Source organism: Budorcas taxicolor, chromosome 9 (genome assembly GCF_023091745.1).
Source record: "Budorcas taxicolor isolate Tak-1 chromosome 9, Takin1.1, whole genome shotgun sequence".
Taxonomy (NCBI): domain Eukaryota; kingdom Metazoa; phylum Chordata; class Mammalia; order Artiodactyla; family Bovidae; genus Budorcas; species Budorcas taxicolor.
Genome location: NC_068918.1, coordinates 84146179 through 84161527, shown reverse-complemented (window position 1 = coordinate 84161527; position 15349 = coordinate 84146179). Strand labels below are relative to the sequence as shown.

Sequence of the window (15349 nt, the reverse complement as noted above, 5' to 3'; positions counted from 1 at the left end):
CACTTTCACTTTTCAATCTGACAGCATGGTCCAGAATGGTCTGGATGGGCCATGTCTGCAGCAGGAAAGCCCATCAGGTTTGGGGTTAGTCTAAGCATCAGATGACTGGGTTTCCCAACCTTGTCTTTCTATTATGAAGTCTCAGCTGATGATGGTGTGATGACTGCTGTGCTTGGATGCATCACTGCCAAGTGTCTGGCTTCATCAAGGGCACCCAGCATTTATACCAGGTCTCCAATTCAGTGCCTTTGTTAGCTCAGGGATATGCCCTCTAACATTTCTGTTGCTCTATGTCTTCTAAAAAGTCTTTTGCTTCGAAATCATTTAAAAAGGACATTTAAACATGTGGAGATATTCACTGTTAGGTACAGTTTCTTTCACAGCTGGCCGATCTAAGACTTGCAGAAACCACAGCCCTTTATGGTACATTTCATATTTGCGTGTCTGTCATTTGAAATGCCTCCCAGAATATATTGGCAGCTCACCAGGATGAGCACATAAATGGGATGGCCTGCCAGCCTTCATGGGCTTTTCCTTTGAATTATCAAAGAAACAAAATCAAGAGGTAGGTTTTTTTGTGTGTGTGTGTATGAAAATTAAAAAGATAACTGGAGAAAGAGCTGGTAGATCACAGTTTATAATTACTGGAAATCCCAGCTAAGAAGGATACAAATACTATGTGATGATCTGCATGGAAAGAAGAAATATTCTTGTTTGTTTGTTTTTTTTTTTGAATCCTCTTTTTCTCTCTGTCTTGATGTTTCTCTGTTCTCTGCATCCTCATATTACTGGGATTGGCAGGTCAATGCTCGTGAGTTCTAGATGCAAAAAGAGTTCCCTGTCTTCTCCCTTACTTCCTGGTTCACTTTGACCTTGACCTGGAAGATACCCTTCCACCAGGCAGGAATCTTCAGCAAAAGTGTTGTGCTTGGCAATGGCAGCAGTTTGGTCACATGGCTATTTGGTATGAATTGCTTTTTAAAAAATATACAGAGGATAATTTATTTATATTTCCTTATTTAAAAAGTGAGGGGTGAAATAAAGGAGGTCTTCATATATAGACACTGAAAAACAAACCAACAAATCCTAACCACCTTACAGCCAACAGCCAACAGCTGCCTGTTGAATGTCATATGCGTGGATAGCAGAAGCGGTCAGTGACAACACAGCAGAAGGCAGTTCAGGTCACAAATCCAGAACAGGAAATATATTTTCATCTTGTTATTTATGACCCAGCCTTAAAGGAAAACAGATGGTAGTACTTTCAGAGCTGTTTTGCTCTTGTTTCAAATGGCTAATTCAAATCAAACATGGGATTCTATTCTTAGTCAAGGCAGCTGCTGCATTGTCTGAACTGGGCTGTTTTTCCCAACCACCCCCCACACCCACCCCGCCTGAACAGAGTAGCCAGACAAGACCATAGTGAAGTTCCCATCACCCAGCAGCCCTAAGAGAACTGCATCTGCCCGCAGCAGAACTGCATCTCCTGGGATGTCACCACTTCCAATAAACTGGCTGCATTTTGAGTATAATCCACAACTTCCACACCCTGCGCTCGTGCAGTTCACCCTGTCAGAAGCATAACTTGCCCTTTGAAGGCAGTGATTTGTTCCAATTTTAGAGCCGAGTGGCCTCTCAGGGACTCCTTTAGGGTGGGGAAGATTGCAGAGATGGGAATAGAAGTCCAAGAGGGCCAGAAGAGGAAATGGAAGATGAGATGTTCCCACAAGTTGAAGGAAGAGGTGAACACTGTGGAAGTGGCTTCACCCTGGGTGGCCATATTGCCCTGTTGATCTCCTTTAGCCAAAGGCTCTTTTATAAGACTCAGTGGCAAGCAGTTGAAAAGTAAATGCTTGAATTAACCACTCTTTTAAAAAATGAATTTTTGAAAACAAAGTAATATATGTACATCATTGAAAAAATAAAGCACCTTCCAGTCTTTGGTTTTCTTTCTTCACTCTCTGAGAGAGTTCCTTAGCTCCAGCCTTCCACAGAAACCTCCTCCCTGCCGTCCCATAGCCCGGAAGCAATCAGTTCAGATACTTCGGCTGTTAACTTCGGGCATTTACATCTGTACTTCTAAGAAGTACACTTACTTTGTTGGTTTTTAAAATTTTAGACACTATTTCTTAATGTTCTCTGGTGATATCTAAGGATTTATCTCCCTAGAATTCCTTTCCCAACTTACCCATTCTCCAAATTGAGCTATAGTACATTTTTTGGTTAATTACCTGACAGTTTGTATATTATTACAAGTAAGTAAATATTTTTCATTGTCAAAATATATGTCACAGTATTATTAGACTTCCTTTCTTGTACAAAATTTTGCTTTTTTGTGCAGTTAATTATTGCTCAGTTTTAAAATTTTCTTTCTTTATGTTCTTTATAAACTTTTCTCCTTTGATATAAAAACTTATCCAACGTATAACTATAATATTTTTCAAATAATCCAGTATGTCCAATAATCTTTTAGCATCCTTCTACTCTCTTATTCCCCCATTCTTCTGGAAACCTTCCTTCTCACTCTTTCTTCTTGCTCTGATCTAGGCTAGGTCTTTTGAACAAGGCTTAATCTAGGACTTTTTGTTATTTTTACTGTGTGTTGGCTCCTTTCCCCAGGATTCCATGTCCTATGATAGCATCTTAAACACAGATGCATGGGAAGTAAAACTTCTGATTCCTTGCATTCCTGAATCTATTGTTATTTTACCCTGACATTATACATATAATAGTTTGACATGGCAGTGGTAATAAACTAAGATTAATGAACTTGAAGTCATACCAATAGAAACCTAAAACTATAAAACTTCTATAAGAAATCTTTATGATCTTGGGGTTAGACAAAGATTGCTGAGATATATCACTAAAAGCATGATCCATTAAAACACTGCATTTTACCAAAATAAAAAACTTTGACTCCTTCATAAGAGTAGGAAAATAAAAGTCACAGACTGGAAGAAAATATTTGCAAACCACATATCTGATAAAGAACTTGTAAGTGGAATATATTGTTAGCTTAATTAAACAAGAAAGCCATTAAGCTGAGTTGGTCTCGATGCCTTAGCAGCCTACATAAGCAAACCAAAACCTAAGCCTATAAATGCCTCAAGGTTAAGAAATCAACACCTAAGAACTACCAGTTACAAACAACCAACTAACCTTTTTCCAAATGAGGCAAAGGCTTAACCATTGTCTCATCAAGTAATTTCATGGCTTAGCTTCTGCTCTTTCTCTATAAGTCTATACCCTTGCTCTTATTGATGGAATATTCCTAAGCACTTCGCATTTGGCATCACCTGATTTAAATAGGTTTTTGCTTAAGTAAACCCTTAAAATGTTTAGTATGCTTTAGTTCATCTTTTCATTGTTCTGGTGCCGTAAGTGGAGAGCCCTGATGGCCTCCAGCAGCAACAAGCATAGAGCAGGCATAAGAAAGTCCCTGCGCTCAACACAGGTTTGTGCCTGATGCGCAGTGAGACCAAAGAAACCAAATGTTAGAATTTGGAGCAGGGAAAGGTTTATTGCAGAGCCGTGAAAGGAGAATGGGTGGCTTGTGCTCAAAACTTCTCAACTCCCCAGTGAGTTTGGAGAAGTTTTTAAAAAAAATCATTTATTTATTTATTTTTGAAGGATAATTGCTTTATAATATTGTGTTGGTTTCTGCTGTATATCAACATGAATCAGCCATGAGTCAATAGGTATACATATGTCTCTTTCCTCTTGAACCTCCCTCCCACCTCCTACTCCATCCCACTCTGCCTCTAGATGGTTACAGAGCCCCAGTTTGAGTTCCCTGAGTCATACAGCAAATTCCCACTGGCTCGCTATTTTTACATATGGTAGTGTATACATTTCTACTCTACTCTCTCCATCTGTCTCACTCTTTCTTCCCCACACCCCACCCCATTTCCATAACTCTGTTCTCTATGTCTGCGTCTCCATTATTGCACTGCAAATGGGTTCATCAGTACCATCTTTCTAGATTCCATGTATATGCCTTAATATATGATATTTGTTTTTCTCTTTCTGACTTACTTCATTTTGTATAATAGGATCTAGGTTCATCCACCTCATTAGCACTGACTCAAATTCATTGCTTTTCATGGCCAAATAATATTCCATTGTATATATGTACCACAGTTTCTTTATCCATACTTCTATCAGTGGACATCTAGGTTGCTTCCATGTCCTAGAGTTGCAATGAACATTGTGGTACATGTGTCTTTTTCAATTATGGTTTCCTCAGGGTATAGGCTCAGCAGTGGGATTGTTGGGTCATATGTTAGTTTTATTCCTAGTTTTTTTAAGGAATCTCCATATTGTCTTCCATAGTGGCTGTATCAATTTACATTCCCACCAACAGTGCAAGAGGGTTCCCTTTTCTGGGGGGGAGAAGTTTTTACAGGCAAAATTTGGGGAGAGGGCTATAAGGTGTGTGACTTTCTTCTCATTGGTTGGAGGTGAGCTAACAGGGTTGTGCTCCAAGAATCTTGCATTCAGCCTGAAGTCACCATCCTTGACCTGGATGGGGGCCTTCGTTCCAACAGAAGAACTCAAAGATATAGTTGTATATATTCCTTGAAGAGAAACCAGGACCCTGTCTCAAGGCTGCACTTTTATTTCTTGGCTGCTCTTCCCTTGTTCCTGCATTCACTCCATTCCTTGATGAGCAGCCTTTTGAATCTGCCCTTTGGAGCTCAGGGAAGAAGGCTGAAATCTTTTCCCTGAAAATAAGAAATGGAGGACACAGAAAGGGTTTGTGCCTAGGAGGGTCCCACAGAGTCATTGGTTTCACTGAGCCCCACAGATTTTGAGCTCTCAGACTTTATATGCACACTTCTTTTTCTGAACAGCATCCAAGATTGAGCTGCATCTAACTTAAAATGTACTTGGTCCAGTGTTAGGCCTCAGGTAATCAAAACTTTGTTTCAAGGGGGGCAAAAAAAAAAAGAGAGAGAGAATATGGGTTCCTATGAGTACAAAGTCTCTGAGACTCCTCCACCTGGGACTCTGGCTAACTATCTGTATAAAAATTATGGCTCCACTTGTGTTTGAACAAGTAGATTAAACTTACTGAAGATAATCTTAATTACAGTAGCCACAGTAGGAAACTTTTAACCTAGATAAGCTTATCAATTTACTTGATGCCCTAGAGAAACAGGGATCTTAGCCAAGAATTCAATGTAAAGGGTAAAGAGAAAAATGTTTTTTTCTCCTCTACAGTTTCTGGTGACCAAGATGGGACCTGCTGAGACATCCCACTTGGTCTGGAGCTTGCAGATGGAATCCGAGGAAAACTGGCAGAAGCTGGTGAAGGGTAAGAGCTTTTATGAAAGTCGGCTGTTTCAAATCTCTGTCTATAGGGCCTGGTTGAGAGAGGAAGGTAAAATTTCATGTTGTCCTTTTCAAATTCAGACTCCTGACACTTGTTTTTGGAGTATCTTTTGGTTATAGGTTCTTTCCCTCCCAAGGAGGGCTATTTTTTCTTCTTTGTATTGTTTGGTGTCCTTAGAACTTGGCTTTCTGCTATTTGTGGTTAGTACCCTGTGAACTGTTGCGCATCTCATGGGAAATGGCTAAATCATGCCTCCTTTTGGTTCTCTTTAGCAGTGGTTCTGGATCTTGGGGAGGCTGCATCTTTTGCACCCTCTTAGGTAATGCCTCTTGTATCCATGGATAAGCCTTACTTGGTTTGGTTTTGGGTCACTTAATAAATATATACCTTTTTTTTTTTAAAAAAAGAAAAAAGTTCAATACTGCCAGGAATATTTACTGTTTGTCCCAAGTAGAACCTGGTAAAAACATATTTGAAAGCTTTTTTAAACATGAATTCTATGGGCAGAAGTTGGGCAAACTGGAAACTGATATTCAAAGTTTGATAGAAAAATTTTAAAGGCCTTTCCCCCTAACTTAGAAAGAAATTACATGCCCACAAGGGGAAAACAAAACAAAACCACTGAAGAAGAATTTACTTTTGAAGCCATTGTGAAACAATTTACTGAAGCATTCCAAAGACACAGAACTCTAAATCTAGAACACAGAAATCTTTTGATTTCCATCTTAGATGGAATTCTTTTACGTTATATATAAGCAAATTGAAGATAATATAGTTCCTTGGGTGGGACAATTCCTTGATATCATCCAGGTTGCAACTCAATTCTCTGAGGAATTATAAACAACTGTACTTGCCTTCCCACTCCAGTACTCTTGCCTGGAAAATCCCATGGATGGAGGAGCCTGGTGGGCTGCAGTCCATGGGGTCGCGAAGAGTCGGACACAACTGAGCGACTTCACTTTCACTTTTCACTTTCATGCATTGGAGAAGGAAATGGCAACCCACTCCAGTGTTCTTGCCTGGAGAATCCCAGGGACGGGGGAGCCTGGTGGGCTGCCGTCTCTGGGGTCGCACAGAGTGGGACGTGACGGAAGCGGCTCAGCAGCAGTAGCAGCAGCAGTACTTGCCTTACAAATGGACTAACTATAGAAGAACAGAATTGTAGCTCTAGGAGCAGTTCAAAGCTCACCTATCCTTTTTACCAATCCCCAAACATCCCCTATTCATCTCAAAGGTCTGCAGATATTGTAAAAAAGGTCTTGACTTAGGAAACAAAAGTCCTTTTGGAGGAACTTACATCCTTTCTCTGTGCCTTTGAGGTGTAAATGTTCTACCAGGTCTTCTCTAAGAACCAAGAGCCATCTCTTTGAAATGCAAACTTCTGTGGGGGTAATTCTTATCAGAAGGAAAAAGGAAGCTATCTGGAAACTAGGTGAATAAAATTGTTAAAAGTCTTCTCCGCAAATATTAGTAGAAAGCTTAAGCCTTTTGAGCAGGAAACTTCAAATTATTTTCATCTTCTTGAAACATAATTCAGATCCAACTGTTCTTTTATAAACTAGTGAGTTTTGCATTATTGTACTTGTCTCATGACTAAAATTTTAAAATGAAATCTGTAGGATCTCTGTTTGAGTCTGTCTATATGTTTATGTATGTCTATATACGTATGTTATAGATGTGATTTTTCTACCCGTTGATAGTGTTTCCAAAATTTGTAAAAGAGCTCTATTTAATTGGCTTAAGGAAAAATAAACATGTATATAAATTAAGTATTCCCTCTGAATTATAGAAAATAACTCAAATGACTTTCAAGTTCTCATGATTTGGAATAATCTTTAGCAAATAAAAACTGGTTTAGGTGTTGCTTTAATTAAAATAGGCATGTCTTCAGAGTTATCAAGATTAAATATAATGCAGACATGAAACTTTTGTTCTACTTGGATTTCCCAAAAGTCAGATAAGCTCATGTTATGTGTTATAAAGTTTGTCAGCAAGAAAAATTACTTATGATGATGGTGGTTTACTGTCTCATGAAATTTTTATGAGTAACCCAAATGTAATTGTTAAGAATAAGAATTTAAATAAGAGTAAATAAAATAAACATTCATTTAAAAACTTTACAATAATAATTATGTTTTATGGTATCTTTACATAAAAACAGTTTCCAAAATCTTTTTGGTAACTTGAAACATTAAAGTTATATTAAGTTAAATAAAGCATATTCATTGGGTATCTAGATTGTTTCCAAAAAAATAAAATACTGAAGCATTAATTACTGAATAAAAGTTAATCTACTTTTGGTATTTTGTTAGAGGAATTTAAGATTTTTTTGTTTCTGACAGCCAAGAATTATAATCAATACATATAATTAAAACTTCTAGAAATAAAAAGGATAAAAGGAAGTAACTGTGTTTGAAAAATACATAAGAAAAGTAGAACACATTTTTTTGGATAAGCCAAGGTATAAACGGCATGTTGTTGTTAAGGTAAAAAATCGTTTTGCCCTAAGTAGGATGACTGGTTGTTCCAGATTAAGAAGGAGGAAAAAATATAGGACAATAACCTGAATAAATATAAAAAGGTTATAGAAGATTTATGGAAAAGGAGTCTTGGAAAAGAAATTTTATGAATGGTCAAGATGGCTAAGATTGGGTTAGATTTGTTTAAGTATTTTAAGAGTGAGTCTTAATATAAAAATATCCTGATACAAAATTAGAATTTGGTTGTCTCTATGTTAAAAGAATAGTTTATTTGGACTATTGGTCTGCTCTTGACAGTGATTCTGAAAGGGTTTTTCTTTACCCTTTGAGTAGTCTGCTTGAAAAGCATAGATTTTGAATGTCTTACCAAAATAACTTTTCTAGGCTTCATACCGTCTTTATCAAGACTTAGATTACTTGGGAGAACTGAGTTTTCTCAATATTAAGAGAAAAAAATTTTTTTTAAACAACCATATAACCTTCTGTATTTGCCTTTAAGATCTTCTACTGTCACTTTTGGAGAAGGCAATGGCACCCCACTCCAGTACTATTGCCTGGAAAATCCTGTGGATGGAGGAGCTTGGTAGGCTGCAGTCCATGGGTTCGCTAAGAGTTGGGCACAACTGAGTGACTTCACTTTCACTTTTCACTTTCATGCACTGGAGAAGGAAATGGCAACCCACTCCAGTGTTCTTGCCTGGAGAATCCCAGGGACGGGGGAGTCTGGTGGGCTGCCGTCTATGGGGTCGCACAGAGTCAGATATGACTGAAGCAACGTAGCAGCAGCAGCAGCAGCACTGTCATTTTGGTTAAATAAATAATTGAGTCTTATTTCATAATTACCTGTGGTTTTACATAATCAAATATAAAAGCCTTTTACCATTTTGACAACTTCCCTAAATCATATTCTAAATGGAATCTTTTTTTGACAATAAACTAACTTTGAGAATTCCTGGGGGGTCCCTGAGGAATCTCAAAGGTTTTGTGTCTTACCTTGTGCAAGACAGATATTGAACTGATTAGGTTTATTTGGTATGTTAATAATTTACCAAAGAGGCATTATCAAATAAGAAGTGATGATAAACCTCAGGTTATATGTGTACAGATATATGTTACTAATATAGATACTCCAGAAATTGCAGTTCATAGAAATTGGTCAATACTCTCATTGGTCAATTGTTATTTTAAACTGTTGTATGCTACAGAAATAACTATAGTTTTATATCAAACTGTCATCATATGTTTAAACATTGCTGTTTTTTTCAAAGTGTTTTGTAGACAGTTATTGTTTTATTTTCATGCTTTTATAGAAGACTTTGTTTTCAGAGAGATTTACTGAAAGGACTCTGCTAAATATCCTAGAATACAGATTTCTGATAACTTTATGATCATATCGCTGAACTGGGTAATAATTTCTAGAACCTTATAGGAAAAACTAGATTCAAGCACAAGAATTAATAACCATGGATTGACTGAACAGATAAGGATGATTGTAAGTTTTCATGAGTTTTTGTTAGAAATATTGCTGTTTCTTTAATGTTTTGGCTTTCTAAGTTTAAGGAAATCTTTTCCTCTTTTCTCTTAATCTATCTATGAATTATAGTAGTTTGGCATATATACTTTTGTTAACAGAATTGAAACATTTATTTTTTTTTCCCAACCTGATCCCTCCTCTATATTTTTTAAAATTTATTTATTTATTTTAATTGGAGGCTAATTGCTTTACAATATTGTAGTGGTTTTTGCCATACACTGACATGAATCAGCCATGGGTGTACATGCGTCCCCCATCCTGAACCCCCTTCCCACCTCCCTCCCCATCCCATCCCTCAGGGTGGTCCCAGTGCACTGGCTTTGAGTGCCCTATTTCATGTATCAAACTTGGACTGGTGATCTGTTTCACATATGGTAATATACATATTTCAATGCTATTCTCTCAAATCATCCCACCCTTGCCTTGTCCCACAGAGTCCAAAAGTCTTCTTTATATCTGTGTCTCTTTAGCTGTCTCGCATATAGGGTCATTGTTACCATCTTTCTAAATCCATATATATGTGTTAATATACTATATTGATGTTTTTCTTTCTGACTTACTTCACTCTGTATAATAGGCTCCAGTTTCATTCACCTCATTAGTACTGATTCAAATGTGTTCTTTTTAATCGCTGAGTAATATTCCATTGTGTATATCTACAAGACCTTTTAGAACTAACACCCAAAAAAGATGTCCTTTTCATTATAGAGGACTGGAAAGCAAAAGTAGGAAGTCAAGAAACACCTTGAGTAACAGGCAAATTTGGCCTTGGAATGTGGAATGAAGCAGGGCAAAGACTAATAGAGTTTTGCGAAGAAAATGCACTGGTCATAGCAAACACCCTCTTCCAACAACACAAGAGAAGACTCTACACATGGACATCACCAGATGGTCAACACCAAAATCAGATTGATTATATTCTTTGCAGCCAAAGATGGAGAAGCTCTATGCAGTGAACAAAAACAAGACCAGGAGCTGATTGTGGCTCAGATCATGAGCTCCTTATTACCCATTTCAGATTTAAATTGAAGAAAGCAGGGAAAACCGCTAGACCATTCAGGTATGACCTAAATCAAATCCCTTATGATTATACAGTGGAAGTGAGAAATAGATTTAAGGGCCTAGATCTGATAGATAGAGTGCCTGATGAACTATGGAATGAGGTTTGTGACATTGTACAGGAGACAGGGATCAAGACCATCCCCAAGGAAAAGAAATGCAGAAAAGCAAAATGGCTGTCTGGGGAGGGCTTACAAATAGCTGTGAAAAGAAGAGAACCGCAAAGCAAAGGAGAAAAGGAAAGATATAAGCATCTGAATGCAGAGTTCCAAAGAATAGCAAGAAGAGATAAGAAAGCCTTCTTCAGTGATCAATGCAAGGAAATAGAGGAAAACAACAGAATGGGAAAGACTATAGATCTCTTCAAGAACATTAGACATACTATTAGGGAACATTTCATGCAAAGATGGGCTCGATAAAGGACAGAAATGGTACGGACCTAACAGAAGCAGAAGAAATTAAGAAGAGGTGGCAAGAATACACAGAAGATCTTCACGACCCGAATAATCACTATGGTGTGATCACTCATCTAGAGCCAGACATCCTGGAATGTGAAGTCCAGTGGGCCTTAGAAAGCATCACTACGAACAAAGCTAGTGGAGGTGATGGCATTCCAGTTGAGCTATTTCAAATCCTGAAAGATGATGCTATGAAAGTGCTGCACTCAATATGACAGCAAATTTGGAAAACTCAGCAGTGGCCACAGGACTGGAAAAAGTCAGTTTTCATTCCAATCCCAAAGAAAGACAATGCCAAAGAATGCTCAAACTACCACACAATTGCACTCATCTCACATGCTAGTAAAGTAATGCTCAAAATTCTCCAAGCCAGGCATCAGCAATATGTGAACCGTGAACTTCCTGATGTTCAAGCTGGTTTTAGAAAAGGCAGAGGAACCAGAGATCAAATTGCCAACATCCCCTGGATCAAGGAAAAAGCAAGAGAGTTCCAGACAAACACCTATTTCTGCTTTATTGACTATGCCAAAGCCTTTGACTGTGTGGATCACAAGAAACTGTGGAAAATTCTGAAAGAGATGGGAATACCAGACCACCTGACCTGCCTCTTGAGAAATCTGTATGCAGGTCAGGAAGCAGCAGTTAGAACTGGACATGGAACAACAGACTGGTTCCAAATATGAAAAGGAGTACATCAAGGCTGTATACTTTCACCCTGCTTATTTAACTTCTATGCAGAGTACATCATGAGAAACGTTGGACTGAAAGAAACACAAGCTGGAATCAAGATTGCCAGAAGAAATATCAACAACCTCAGATATGCAGATGACACCACCATTATGGCAGAAAATGAAGAGGAACTCAAAAGCCTCTTCATGAAAGTGAAAGAGGAGAGTGAAAAAGTTGGCTTAAAGCTCAACATTCAGAAAATGAAGATCATAGCATCTGATCCCATCACTTCATGGCAAATAAATGGGGAAACAGTGGAGACAGTGTCAGACTTTATTTTTTTGGGCTCCAAAATCAATGCAGATGGTGACTGCAGCCATGAAATTAAAGGGCACTTACTCCTTGGAAGAAAACTTGTGACTAACCTAGATAGCATATTCAAAAGCAGAGACATTACTTTGCTGACTAAGGTCAGTCTAGTCAAGGCTATGGTTTTTCCTGTGGTCATGTATGGATGTGAGAGTTGGACTGTGAAGAAGGCTGAGCACCAAAGAATTGATGCTTTTGAACTGTGGTGTTGGAGAAGACTCTTGAGAGTCCCTTGGACTGCAAGGAGATCCAACCAGTCTATTCTGAAGGAGATCAGCCCTGGGATTTCTTTGGAGGGAATGATGCTCAAGCTGAAACTCCAGTACTTTGGCCACCTCATGCGAAGAGTTGACTCATTGGAAGAGACTGTGATGCTGGGAGGAATTGGGGGCAGGAGGAGAAGGGGACGACAGAGGATGAGATGGCTGGAAGTCATCACTGACTTGATGGATGTGAGTCTGAGTGAACTCCAGGAGTTGGTGATGGACAGGGAAGCCTGGTGTGCTGCGATTTATGGGGTCGCAAAGAGTCAGACACGACTGAGTGACTGAACTGAACTGAACTGAATATTCTATTGTGTCTATGTACCACAGCTTTCTTTTCCATTTGCCTTCCAATGGACATCTAGGTTGCTTACATGTCCTGCTATTGTAAATCGTGCTACGGTGAACATTGGGGTACACATGTCTCTTTCAATTCTGGTTTCCTCAGTGTGTATGCCCAGCAGTGGGATTGCTGGGTTGTATGGCTTTGAGTTCCAATTTTTTAAGGAATCTCCACACTGTTCTCCATAGTGGCTGTACTAGTTTGCATTCCCACCAACAGTGTAAGAGGGTTCCCTTTTCTCCACACCCTCTCCAGTATTTACTGTTTGTAGACTTTGCCATTCTGATCAGCGTGAGATGGTACCTTATTGTGGTTTTGATTTGCATTTCTCTGATAATGAGTGATGCTGAGCATCTTTTCATGTGTTTGTTAGCCATCTGCATGTCCTCTTTGGAGAAATGTCTGTTTAGTTCTTTGGCCCATTTTTTGATTGGATCATTTCTTTTTCTGGTATTGAGCTGCATGAGCTGCTTGTATATTTTTGAGATTAATTCTTTGTCAGTTGCTTCATTTGCTATTATTTTCTCCCATTCCGAAGGCTGTCTTTTCACCTTGCTTATAGTTTCCTTCGTTGTGCAAAAGCTTTTAGGTTTAATTAGGCCCCATTTGTTTATTTTTGCTTTTATTTCCTTTACTTTGGGAGGTGGGTCATAGAGGATACTGCTGTGATTTATGTCAGAGAGTGCCTTGCCTATGTTTTCCTCTAGGAGTTTTATAGTTTCTGATCTTATGTTTAATCTTTAATCCATTTTGAGTTTATTTTTGTGTATGGTGTTAGAAAGTGTTCTAGTTTCATTCTTTTACAGTTGGTTGACCAGTTTTCCCAGCACCACTTGTTAAAGAGATTGTCTTTTCTCCATTGTATATTCTTGCCTTCCTTTTCAAAGATAAGGTGTCCATGGGTGCATGGATATATCTCTGGGCTTTCTATTTTGTTCGCTTGATCTATATTTTTGTCTTTGTGCCAGTACCATACTGTCTTGATGACTGTTGCTTTGTAATATAGTCTGAAGTCAGTCAGGTTGATTCCTCCAGTTCCATTCTTCTTCCTCAAGATTGCTTTGGCTTTTAGATGTTTTCTATATTTCTATACAAGTTGTGAAATTATTTGTTCTAGCTCTGTGAAAAATACCGTTGGTAGCTTGATAGGAATCGCATTGAATCTATAGATTGCTTTGGGTAGTATACTCATTTTCACTATATTGATTCTTCCAATCCATGAACATGGTATTTTCTCCATCTATTTGTGTCATCTTTGATTCTTTCATCAGTGTTTTATAGTTTTCTATATATAGGTCTTTTGTTTCTTTAGGTAAATATATTCCTAAGTATTTTATTCTGTTGCAAGCAACAGGATGCTTTCCCAGGGCTTTGCTGAGGTCTAGCAGAGATTCAAAGGTCTTCTGGCTGGTCATTGGTGTTTTAATGACCTCCACAATCTTCATCAAAGGCACTGGGTTGAAGAAATGGAGCCTGGTGAATTGGTCCTGTCTGGTGGTGGAGTTGGCTAGGCTTGTGATCTGCAATGAAGAAGTGTTGCTGGCAAAGACTTGTTTTCCACAGCAAACTTGTCTAGCCTCTTGAAGAGCTCATTCGTCACCTGTAGATTCTCTACAGTGGCCTCTACCAGCAGGTCTGTGCTGTGGACCATGGATGCTGCATCTATGCTGGGCGATATGCTGCTCAGGGTCTTTGCCACAAAAATATCAGCACTCTTGGGGTTTTCTGCAAACTTTTTGGCCACTTTCTGAAGACTTTCCTCAATACCCTTTCTAGATTTTGCCAGGATGTCCTCTATTTGGTCCACCAGCACTACTGTGTGGTCAGTTGCTGCAGCAACCTGGGCAATTCTGGAGCCCATCAGCCCACCATTGATGACCATCACATGCTTGACGAGGATTTTATTTGCTGAGGCTGTGGCAGTGGAGGAGGAGGACATGGAATGCACGAATTGCCTGGTTATGAAAGCCATAGTGCAGATGGTGAAGGCAACAACAGGGACAAGACCTGGCAGAGAATGATTCCTCTTCTCTTAATCTATCTATGAATTATAGTAGTTTGGCATATATATTTTGTTAACAGAATTGAAACATTTATTTTTTCACCTTCCTGATCCCTCTAGAATTCAAGAAATTATTGAATATTCTTATTTTCAGGGTAATATAGTTATTTGCATAAGTTTAATAGGAACTTGTTTTACTTGTAACAGGACACAATTAGAAACACTGATTACATTACTAAGACTTTGACTGGAATGTCTTCTCTGTAAATGATGTGTGTAAAATCACATATGTACAGATAATTTAAAGGAACTAAGGTTAAATTTCTGGAAACAATAAAGACCCTTGGAAAACTAGTTTACAGAATTCCAAGCCTTACAAAGTGAGGAAGAAAGGTCACTTCTTGGAAGCCCTGAAACTCTCAGGATATTTTGGGGACCTTGAGAAAAGTGGAATTAACCCAAATCTCTCTATCTGTATCTCTCTATAGAGATCACAGGCAAAGTCTGATGGTGTTCTGGGCTTGGCTTCTTAGCCTCAAGAGATTTTAAAAGTCCAATTTGAGATTCCTCATGAAAAGTTCCAGCAAAGATGATTTAAACAAAGTCTATAGGGTCAATCACTATTTTTGCTTCACTTATGCAAATAGTCAGGTCAAGTTTAAAACAAATGAGTCTTACTATGATTATCTGATAAAAAAGATGGTGATTGTACAGAAAAGAAAATTAAGTGTCGGTAGGAAACTATAGCACAGTCTTGTGGATATTAAATTCTGGTCCTATCAATTGTTTTGTCATATACCTGTACACCAAACTAGATCCTGAATTATTCTAATTTCC

The 15349-nt window shown here is 38.4% G+C and overlaps 1 pseudogene; it reads right to left on the bottom strand.

Annotated features, from left to right (window-relative positions):
* Nucleotides 1-14482, bottom strand: part of LOC128053178 (hydroxyacyl-coenzyme A dehydrogenase, mitochondrial-like) — a 54648-nt pseudogene extending 40166 nt beyond the window's left edge.
* Nucleotides 14483-15349: the final 867 nt, after the last annotated feature.